Consider the following 12,004-nt stretch of genomic DNA (forward strand, 5'->3'; position numbering starts at 1 on the left):
TTACCTCCTCCTGATGGGGGAGCAGCCTCACCTGTCCACAGAAGACAATGCAGCCAATCCTGATGAGATCTGGTAGGCTAGAGTCTGATAGTAGAGGAGGAGGACTCTATCAGTAGAATAGGGGAGGGACACAGCGGGGAGAAGGGAGGGAGGATGATTGGGAGGAATGAGGGAGGGGGCCACAGCTGGGATACAAAGTAAATATATAATAATAAATAATAATAATAATAATAATAATAATAATAATAATAATAATAATAATGAAAAAAAAGAAGCAACCAGGTTGGCCCATAGTTGCAAAACTGTGGAGCAAGTTGTATATGTGTCATACAAATTTCTTAGAAGTGGAAGTGTTTCCAACCTCAGATTTGTTTTGAATTTTGAAATATTTGCTTATGCACAATAAGGTAGGACCCAAATCTGTAGATAGGGCCCAAATCTGAACACAACACTCACTTGTGTTTTACATACATCTTACACATAGAGCCTGGAGATAATTTTATTTAGTATATTTAATGTTTCTACATTTGACTTGCTGTCTTTCATCAAATGAGGTCAAATGCTATTTTTCACTTACAGCATCATGTTGGTGCCTCAGAAAGGGTTGGATTTTAGAGCTTGGGCTGTTGGATTAGTGGATGGTTTGGTACACTCTAGCTAACTACTTCAAAAGGTTACTTTGCTTTTATCTGATCCTTAAAGCTTACGAATTACTGAATTTAAATAAGCTGATTTAAAATTTTATGATTTGTTGTCTCTACTCTCTGCATGAACTATGTCATAGTCATGATTTAATTAGGAAATCTTCAACTCAAATCACGTAAATCCTGGAACATTTGAATAGCAGGCCTTCAAGTCTACAGTTCTAAAAATTTTCCTACTTTGCCCTTAAAAAACAAAAATGTGGGGCAGTGTCTGGGAACTTCTCTCATTCTCCATATTTTTTTTTTCAAAGATTAAAGCAATTGCATCTGCAGATTCTATTAACACTCTGGTTTGTTATTTCCAGACTAGTGTTTGAACTTATTTAGGACAGCTGCCATTGGCTCATAATCTTCTTCCCCTTCAGTTCCTTACCAAACTCTGCCTTTCCACCATTTGTCTTGTCTACAGTATGCAGCCTGAGATGTTCACCTTGCCTCTTTCACCTTAGACATCATGTCAGCAGAACTACGTGGATGCAGAGGCCTTCAAAATGTAGGTATGCCTTCTCACATACTCCTGGTAGGTCTGTTCTGAACACATGACTTCTCCCCCCCCACCCAACTGCCGTTAATACTTGAGACACACCATTTTCAAATATATCTTACCTCAGTGAACTGTTCCCTGACAAAAGACACTAATCATTCTGGCTGCCTCTTTGGAGAGCCCCCCAGCCCAATACACTTTGATTTTTTCCATTTAAAATGGTAGCATCAGAATTTTATTTGGCAGAATGTCTCCTTGTCTTCTTGGAATTCCAGAGAAGGGTGTGAAAGTCAGGCTTTTATGGTTTCCTGAAATTTTTTTAAGCTCCGGCTAGCAGTGTGTCTGGCAGTGACGGCATCCCTCTGGAATTTTCTGATGGCCAGGTGGCCCTCTTCCAGGTTCCTGTCACTTCTGATTTTTCCATTCAAAGCCTCTTAGTTGGCCAGAATTAGAAGCAGGGTGTTAACCCTCCTCATCACTTCCTCTCCCTTCTAAAAGATGACATTTTCATGTAGGTTAGTGACTGTCAGGCTGGCTATATATTTGAATCACTTGGGGGCACTTAGAAATAACAACAAGAACATCTGGAGCACTACCCAGAGAGATTCTGCTTTAATTAGTAAGAGATCAAGGCTTCCTGTCATTTTTTTCTTTTCTTTTTTTTTTTTTTGAGGCAGGGACTTGCTGTGCAACCCAGGCTGACCTCAACTTTCTATCCTCCTAGCTTGACTTCCCAAGTGCCAAGGTTATTTACAAGTGCCATGATAAACAACTCAATGTATCTGATTATTTTTCCATTGCTGGGCTTAAACCCAGAGTTGTGTGCATGCCAGGAATGTTCCTATCCCTGAACTGCATCCTCACCCCTTTTTTAAAAAACAATCTGCAGATAGATATACTAATGTGCAGTCAAAGCTGAGAACACTAATTGAGGAAATCATAAATTTATCAGATGTTCTGAATTTAGAAAATAAGACATCTGCCAGATGTCTGAGTACTCAAAGCCTCCATCATTAAGATATTTTAAAACTTCTCTTCTCCAGTCCATTAAATTTTAACACAAGCAATCTAGTTCTAGCATGTCTAAACAGGCTAATAGCAACCAGAACCATAATATTACTTTCTGATTGTTGATATGAATCTCAACACAGTTCTAACATCTTTAAACAAGATGAAGCTAAACAGTAAAAGCTCCTATGCTCATAAAACATGGTTCAGGACATTAGCTATACTGAAATTCTAAATAACAATGAACGGTGTTTCTCTTGAGACTTTTCTTATTAATTAGGACAAAGATTAGACAAAGAAACTTTAAGAAAACAATTTTTCTCTTTCCTTGGCAAGTTTTCAGGTCACTAGTTCTGTATTTAGCCAAGAGGCCAATTGTTATGCCAAATATATTAAGCGTTTAAAAATGATTTATCACTTATAACACTTGACATGCATTAGAAATATTTAAAATTTTTGCATTCTAATTGTTATTATTATGTTGTCCTTTCGTGTTCATGGGTTTGGAAGTTATTCTATAGGTCTATAGAATAGAATAATTAGTCTATAGAATAATTAGTCTATAGAATTAGTCTATAGAATAATTAGTCTATAGAATAATCTATTCATGAATAGATTAATGTTATAATCTGCAGAGTGTGTTAGCTATAAAGACAGTGGGTTTGTCAAGAAAAGGATGTTTGGCCTTTCTTCTACTGTAAGAAGACACAAACAAGAATGGTATTGGGATGTCAGCACCGTACTATTGGACTTCCAAGCCAACAATACCATAAGACAAGTAAATTCCTGTTGTTGTTTTTTTTTAATATAAATTATCCAATATATAATATTCTTCTATAGCAGGACAAGGCAGATTAGGGAAATCAGTGAGTAAGCAAATTCAGCTTCCCATAATGTCAGTCTTATTTTTCCTCAGTAGAAATGGCCTTCTTTCTGTTCAGTGGCAGAGCTGATTTTGATATCATTCTCAAAGGCAGGCTAAGTGTTGGCTAAACATTCATTTAGGAACAAATGGAAAATACCTCCTAAAGACACATGACTTGAAACGAGCATCTCATAAGGGATCTCAAAGAAGGGAGTTCTGGATTTGGCAATCGTCAGCACATTTGGGGAACAGTCAAATGATTCAGCAATTTTGTCTGTGTTGTTGGACATGATTTGGATGCAGGAAGAAATTTGATTAGAGATGACCAAGGAAGGACACGAATGTGGGATTTTCATGGATGCTAACTCAGTAAACAAAAAATCTAGGAGTCTTCTGAAATTCAAGGTCTAAGCTGCTCTTAGTTAGCTGTAGGCAACATGTTCACGTTGAAACACTGCAACTGCTTTCAATCAAGCAGGCCCTTTTGGAATCGCAAGCATTTTGTCAATAATTCAGTTTTGCAATATGGTTTCATCTGACAAACTCTCAGTAGAAAGCACATGTAGAAAAATGGTGTCAAATAACATTAAAGGGTGTGTTTTAAAATTGTGTTCACTAAGAAAACGAGTATTCATTTTCTCTCCAGCTCTAACTCATGCCATCTTGAGATTTTTGGAAAAAAAAAATGCATAAGAAGATGATGGAATGAAAAAAAAAAACAAACAAAAAAAACCCTGACAAACCAAAACAGAACTAACAGCAGAGTAAACACGTTTGATATAATGCTTCCCAAACAGGTAGGTTTAGCCTAAATTGAGTGTTATTTTAACACCTCATTGATTTTTTTTTCAGATAGACATTACCTAGCTGAACAAAAATATTTCATCATCTTTTCTCAGATATCAGCACCAATCAGATATCAGCACCAAGAACAACACATATTTTTGTTCTATATTAAAGCAACAATCATAGATTCATATCTGTGTTCACAATTTTTTAAAATCAGGTTACATTCCTGCTCCTACCAAAATGATTTTCTTCCTTTCTTTTCCTTTCCTTCTTTCTTTTCTTTTTTTTGTTTTGTTTGGTTTTATTGTTGTTGTTGTTCTTTGAGCAAGGTATTTCTGTGGAGAACCTGGCTGTTCTGGAACTCTCTCTGTAGATCAGGCTAGCCTTGAACTCAGAGATCCATCTGTCTTTGCCTCCCAAGTGCTGGGATTAAAGGCTCGTGCTACCACCAACAGGCCCTTTTATTTTTCTTCCTCCACCTCCTTTATTATGCTGAGATTTGAACCCAAGACCTTGTTGCATGCAATGCAAAGGATACACTGAAGTGCATACCCTAAAGTTATGAAGGCTTATTTAACAGCCTTGTTGAATTTCTGGAGACATGAGAAAATTCCTATTGCTTCAGAGAAAAGTCTACTACATATTATATATGTACCTATAGATTACTTAATTATAGGAATTATAGTATTAGTTATGACTTGTTGAAAATAGACTGAGCATTCCATCACTTAGAAATCTGTATCCAGGCCTTGGTGGTGAAGCTTAGGGTTGGGTGCCTGCATAGGCTGAATGCTATCCTGTGTTCAAAGTTTTTATCACTGAAATTAAATATATCTATTCTATAAATAGTTTGTTATTAGAAGAAACACCAGATTCATCCCTGAGGTGGCCTTCATAGATTCTCCTTTTTGCTTCTTTCCTCAGCAATGCAGGAAAAGGGAGAAAACATACTAAGCCTCTTCAATGGCTGGCTGTGATTGTTGCAAGCCGAACAATCAATGTCCACTGTTCATCCTAAAATTGTGGCATTTCTACTTGGGAACAATCCAGCCAGGACTACACAAACGCTGGGGCCAAAAGGAGAAGATAGCCTACCTCCTGAACCGAGTTTATGGGAATTCATTTAAAATGTCATTCTGGATTTTGATAAAAACATGCTTGACAAACAATACTGCCGGGTAAAGAAAGAGGTTAACAAGAAAGTGCAGTCCCTGCTCGAGGCCACCGGAATGCAGAGCTACAGTTATTTGCATGTGTGGTATCTGTAGAAGATCCAAGGAATTTTGTTTTTGGTTTTTTGAATTGTTTATAATGTATTCTCTTTTTGTTCCATCCACTAACAATTCCAAGAAATGATGGAAATCAAAAGACAGAAAAATATAAATGAATTTGGGTTCTAAGAAAATTACCAGTTGCAACATCCACTCTAGCCACAGTTCATAAAGCAGGTGATTATGGGGACAATAAGGAAAAAAATGTCATTAAATCAATAAAAAGCCGTTGACTCTTGCCAGCTCTGAAATAGCGCCTGGAAGTCTGACACTTCAAAATAACCCATGCCAAATTTTGCAACAATATTTCACCAATAATGATGCTCATTTCAGGGGCTTAGTTTAGATAGTCCAGGCTGCTGAACATGAAACAAACTGGATAATTTTTGAGGCTGTTGTACTTTATTAAATAATTCCCAGAGTGTCAAGTAAAACAAATCTATTCTTTTAAAAGTAATCCTGGAGAGGTCAACAGCTTTTCAACAGACCAATTTCTCATCTCACTTTGAGGTAATTTCCCTGCCCACTTCAGGTTCAAGAATTGCTTCATTAAGAACATTGATTTCACAACAATCCCATTTGGCACTGAAGCTCTACAGCCAGAGCAGAACCCAGCACTAGGAAGCCACAGGAGCCAGGCCTTGGGATGTCTTGGCAGAAAGTCAGTGAAATTCAGCCCACAGTTCCCACTTAATATAGAGTAGCAGTTCCATTGTAGGACAGTGGTAAATATTATCTCTGTATAACAGAATTACCATTGCTTAAGCTTTCACTTCCCTATCTTAATTTGACGATCCCCCTAGGCTTTAAAATATGCAAGACTAAAAGAAAAGAAACAAAAACGAACAGTTTATGATGTGTTGAGATTTATATTTCTGGCAAGTTCTTTTAGATGCATAGAGTGATAAAATTCTCCTGTACCCAAATCCCTCTGGAAGCCTGCATTCCCCTACGCTGAAGTTTTCAGTGGACAGCACTTGCTGTTAGAGGCGGCATGAGGTGACTGTTGAAGGCTTCAGGAACGCTTTCACCCTGCCCTGCCAGTCACCTTCCATTTCACACCTTCTCAAGAAGATATATGGCAGTGTTTCCCAAAGTCTGTTCCTTGGACCAGCGTTGGCATCAACCTGAGAAATTATGAGAGATACAGATTCTTCTTAAGCTCTGCATCAGACGTACTGAATCAGGAATGAGAACTCAGTCATTTTTGTTTGTTTGTTTGTTTTTATATTTATTTCATTTGTGGAGAATGTGTGTGTCCTGTGGATCACAGTGAGTGAGCTCAGGTCATTAGACTAGACGGCAAATTCTTTTACCTACTGTGCCCACTACTGCCTCCAGCTGTTTAGATGAAGGTTAAAAGCTGATGCTACACGGGAAAAGGCATTTTTGGAATATTAGAAAATTAGTAATGATGCCTTCTAGGTTGTTGGGGGTGTGTGTGAGAGGAATCAACATGTTTCTCAAGTCAGATGGATAGAAAACCTAAAATGGAGTTTGAAGACAGGTCACGCTTGACCAAGATCTTATGTAAATCTCCTTTCCCCCTGGCTGACCAGATGCCACAGAAGCCAAAAGCCATTTGATTTGCTCATTTGCAAAAGGGTAAGAGAGGGCATGAAGGCCACCCCAAGATGAATCTTGGCTGAGCCAGGCAACCTCAGCACGTGGAATCAAAAAAAGAGGCTGACATTCCCAAAGTCAAGTCTAGAAGATCAATGTCCCAGAAAAGTATAAACATGTTTTAGTCAGTGTCCTGAAATTTGGGCAATGGGGGTAGTCCCTGCTTCACAACACTGGAGCAGAGGAGTGGGAAGAGACTTGGAAGCATTTCTCACCCCTGTCTCAGTCACTGGGCCTCTGCCGTGCCTAGTGTGGCCCAGAACCTTTCTACCAGCAACTGTTAAGATAGCAGGACTAGGGCTGGAAAGATGGCTCAGTGGTTAGGAGCACTGTCTGCCTGCTCTTCCAAAGGTTATGAGTTCAATTCCCACCCACCAGGTGGTTGCTTACAACCATCTATAATGTGAACTGATTCCCTCTTCTGGCAGTTGTAAATGTAGATAAAACACTCATACACACAAAAATTGGTAGTTCTTTAAAAAAGAAAGAAAGATACCAGGACCTTTTGAAAACTTTCTGACTCCAGCTACTGCTCCCCACAGTATTGATTTCAAGATGAACCAATAGCTGACAGCCTGTGGTTTCAAACATACTGCTCTAGAAAAGAAAGAGAAATAGGAAGAAAGACACCACTCCGGAGTGCACATTGCAAGAAACATACGAGCAGCATTATTAAAAAAAAAAAAAAAAAAATCAACAACACATGTCCTTACTAATGTTGGTGAGTGCTTTATGTGTTGGTGTATGTTTTTCCGTCATTTAAATTAAAAACCTAAGACTGTTATAGACCGTATGCCAATTTTACTTCCACAACATTCCAATGCATTTAAAAATTATTTTTATTAAATTTATCTTAACTTCAGACTCGATGATAATTGTCTATGGCCGCAATGGTCAAATGTCATGACATCATTAATAATTATTTTCCAAATTTTAACCAGCATTTTCATTCAATGGAATTTGATTTAAACCAAATTAATCAATGTGAGCGTTTAATGATGGGGTTTCTCCCCTATGCCTGCTAATATACAATATACAAAGGCTGGAAACATTACATTAAAAAAAATAATTGGCATTTGGGAAAGAAACGTGGGCACATTAAAAAAAAATGCAGCTCCTCAGATGTCGTGTGAAAGAGCCTGAAACCCCTGTGAAAGCTGGACGGTGTAATGCCACCCTGGCCACTACACAAGACACTCGGAGACACGCTCCTGCGCCCACTCGGAATGCGCACACCGAGCGCGCGTACCCTCCCGCCCCCATGTCATCTGCAAACCAGACAGATTCAGGACGCTGGCAGATGGCAACCGGCCCTAACCTCTCCTCGCTCTCTTCCCAAATCAAAACCCACCGTAAACACCACGAAGAGCCAGGAAACCTCACGGCTTTAATCATTTCCTTTCCCGGAGCTCCATGTGGCACACAGGACACTCGCTGCTTTCCTTTGGGCTTGTCGGCATCTTGCGAGGGGTGTGTGAGAAGAAAAAAGAGAAAAGCAAACCGGTGTCTGCAGAGGCGGAGAGAAAGCGCTGGCCACAGCCTTGAGGGTCCACCCGCCCCCTCTTCGTCTCTGAGCCAGCCCTGGAGACTCCGCTACCGAACGACTTGAGAGGTGGCGCCATCTGGCTTTTAAAGAAGAAAATGAGGAGGGAGGTGGAGGAGGCAGCATAGGGCAGGAGCCCTCCTTCCCAGTACCAGCACCAGCAGGTTAAGAAGAATCAGCTGGGGTGCTCTCTGCCCCCTCAAAGCCTTGGGCAAGATAGCCCTCAACCCAACAACCCGGAGACACTCACCCTTCTGGAGAGCTACCTTCCTACCAAGTACACAGTGATGATAGAAGGACAAGTTCTGCTTTCCAGGCAGGTCCAAAATGCAGATATAACTGTGGTTTTAAAGCATTATAGGTGCCACTAACTTTGGACTTCTACACCATTCGGTGGAGCCAAGGGGAGGCAGGAGAAAGAGCATCCCAGGATTATGATCTCCAAGGTACTTTCCCTCAGTTGCCCCCGTGGAAAGAAATCAGGCTAGAGAAGTCCCCACTCTCCTGGACCCACACTTTAACCCAGTGTCTTGATAATTAGGGAATAATGCCTTTCCTAATTGTTCCGAAAGACTACTAATGAGGGCGTTGAACGAAAAGCTAGATCACCCGCCTTCAAAGATACTTTTAGAGCAAGAAGGTTTAGTATGTCTTAGAGAAATGGCAACTGATCTTAATCAGCCTTCTAACTTAGCAGTTTGTGCTTGAGCAGATGGGTGTAACAGTCTTACAGAATGATGGCTAATGATGGCAGAGACCCTTTTATCTAGGATGTGGAATAGGTATCAGAAAGTCATTATTGTATAAAGCTCAGCTGGAAGAGTGTTTGCCTTGCATGCCTTGGGCCCTGGGGTCAACCCTTACCACCGAGAAAAGGGGAAGAAGTAATTATTATGGCTCTTTTTAGCCTACCTCTTAAATGGTAGAATTCAGAGATAATTGTTGGACTTTTTTTTTTTTTTCATTCCATTGTACCATGTAGAAATACAAGCACACACACACACACACATACACAGAAGGGAGGGTCTAAGTGCAGGTGTATTGACATTTACACACATGGTAAATACAAGTCTGCAGTCGTCATAATGTCTTGCATACATTGCTTATCAGTTAACAAAGACTTCTTCATTCAGTTTTCATTTATTCCTCACAATGTGAGGGGCTGTTGTCAGTCACACACATTTTACACACAGGAAAACCAAGGCTCAGGAAAATCACATCCTTTAAATGTTGGTTGTGAGTAACAGAACAAAAGCTATTTAACTTTGAGCATCATCAAATCCATCAAGCATGTGATGAACACCTATTCTGTATCTGGCACTAAACCATGGTGGGAACAAAGAGGAAAGATATATTCTACAATTCTCAAGCAACTCTGCTTGAGAAATGACACAGCCCTGTGGCTTAGCACAGGATTTCAAGAAAAGGCAAGCTGAATCTTGAGACAGAATAAAGTCTGATAAAGGACGGAGGTATGAAAGGTAAGATGCAGACAGAGGCAAGAGAAGCCAGAGAAAGGCAAGATGTACACAGAGACAAAGAAACCAGGAAAAGCTGAATGATAGATACTGAGTTTTGTCCTCATCAAGTTCTTTTATGGTGAGTGTACACAGCCAGTCTGCCCTCTTGGTAACTGGACTTCTAACATCTGTCATTCAAGGATAACATCTGGCAAAGTCTCTTGGGGCTGGGTAACTCATTTTCATTCCATTTGTGTTCTCTGGTGGAGAGATTCCCTAAAACCTGGTCCTGCTTGGGGTTCTTTCGGTCTCTAAGGCATCCATGTCTCCTGCCTAAAGGAAAAGACAACTTCAGAGCAGGGAAGCTGCCTGGTCCTCTACACATCCCACTGGTTCTTCTGAAACAGTTGGGCTTTCAGCCAACGTGCATCAATCTTGCTTAGTCAAGGCCAACAAAGGCAAGATGGGCAGGAAGGACCACACTCTCACAGAAGATGGTATTCCCCAGTGCACACAAGGGAGCTTTATGACCTTATCCTTACAGTGAATCACCCTTGCTAGCTCCCGTGTTTGTCCCCAGTATTGTAATTTGGGAATTCACTGTGTGCTGAGAAAGATCAGTTGAATAATATTATGAATGCTGCTTTATTTAATTTCCCTCTTTATTTGGTTTGACCAGAAATTTTTACCTTTCTTATCTTGGACTTCAGTCTTTAAAAAATTAAATAGGTAAAAGATTTATGGCTGTACTTCTCACTAGAGAACCAATAACTTTGTCCTAATGTATTGAATTATACAGGAGAGCTATTATATTTAAAGACATTCTAGCTAGGCATGGTAGCATACACCTTTAATCTCAGTATTCAGGGATGCAGAGGTAAACAGCTGTCCATGAGTTCCAGGCCAGCCTGGTCTACACAGTCTCAAAACTGTCTCAAAATGAAACACACACACAAAGAAAAAAGAAGCACATTCCATTCAAAAGTACCAGCACTGTCCTTGAGCTCTTCTTTAGGTTCATGCTCCTGAATCAAAAAACCATTACATTCAGTCCCTATTATTTATAACCTGAAGTAGAAAGCCATGTAAGGCCTGCAGATTACTGGAGTGGCAGGTGGAGGTAGCCAGAGATGTGACCTGGGCTGACATAAGCTTACTGCTGAGACTAGTAGGCCCCATTTCTGTAATAAATTTCTGGAAAGAATGTGACACTGTGTTGGAAGCCAACCTAGGCTTCCCAGCTGGGTGACCCGAGGAAACCTCTTTGGGGCCCCATATCTTATCTGTAGGATGAAAGGGCTGAAGCACCTCTAAGACCCTTCCGAGTTTCACATTCTCCAGTCCTCACATAAGAATAAGCGCAACCGTCCACCAGGCATGAATATAAGGTTTCTCAAATGTTGACAAATAGAGTATCGGAGAAAAATGGGGAGAAAATGTAGGTTTATGGATCAAAGTGTTCACGTAGGTTAAACATTAATATTTATATTTAAACACATATATTTTATATGTGTGTTTACATACATGTACATGCACATCTGAAGAGACAGAAACCTGGAGGAAGTGGCTGCCCATGGGCTACAACAGGTTGGTGTTTGAAGTACAGGTTTTCTAACTGCTGGCGGGGAGTTTGCCCTGTGTGTATCTCAGATGCCACTGGAGAGCTGGAAGATTTGATAAGATTCGTGGCTAATCAGCTCCATGTGGACTGTGCTTCCTTCCCCACCACCATCAATATTGTGTTAGAAAAAGCTGCATGTTCTGGCGACAGCATGAATCTTCTCTTAAATGGGAGCCCTTAGAGCCCACCCCTGCCTTTAATACTAACCTTGCATGTAAATTCGCCGAAGGATAATATCCTGAGATCATTTTTCAGAGGTGTTGAAAAGGGGTCCTTTTAATAGAAAGGGGCTAAAGGAGAGGAAGCTATCTGACTTCTCCCACCAGGCTGCTGTGGGCTGGTGAGCCCAGCAAGCAGTCAGCCTGGGAAGGAGGGAGCTTCTAGCTCCACCCTAGCTATGAGCCCTGGGCAAATAACTTTGCCTTTCGGAGGCTTAGCTTCTGCAAGGAAAGTAAGACGCTGACATAGATCAGTTTAATGAATCTTATCGTTCTGGGATTTTCCTTGACCCAATTTCAGAAGCAATTTATCTTAACTTTTAGCCAACTATCTGCTTCTCTCTGCTGGATAATTTTAAAGGAAGGAAGAAGGAAGGAAGGAAGGAAGGAAGGAAGGAAGGAAGGAAGGAAGGAAGGA

The sequence above is a fragment of the Psammomys obesus genome, unplaced genomic scaffold (genome assembly GCF_907164565.1).
Source record: "Psammomys obesus unplaced genomic scaffold, mPsaObe1.curated_primary_1811, whole genome shotgun sequence".
Classification (NCBI taxonomy): Eukaryota; Metazoa; Chordata; class Mammalia; order Rodentia; family Muridae; genus Psammomys; species Psammomys obesus.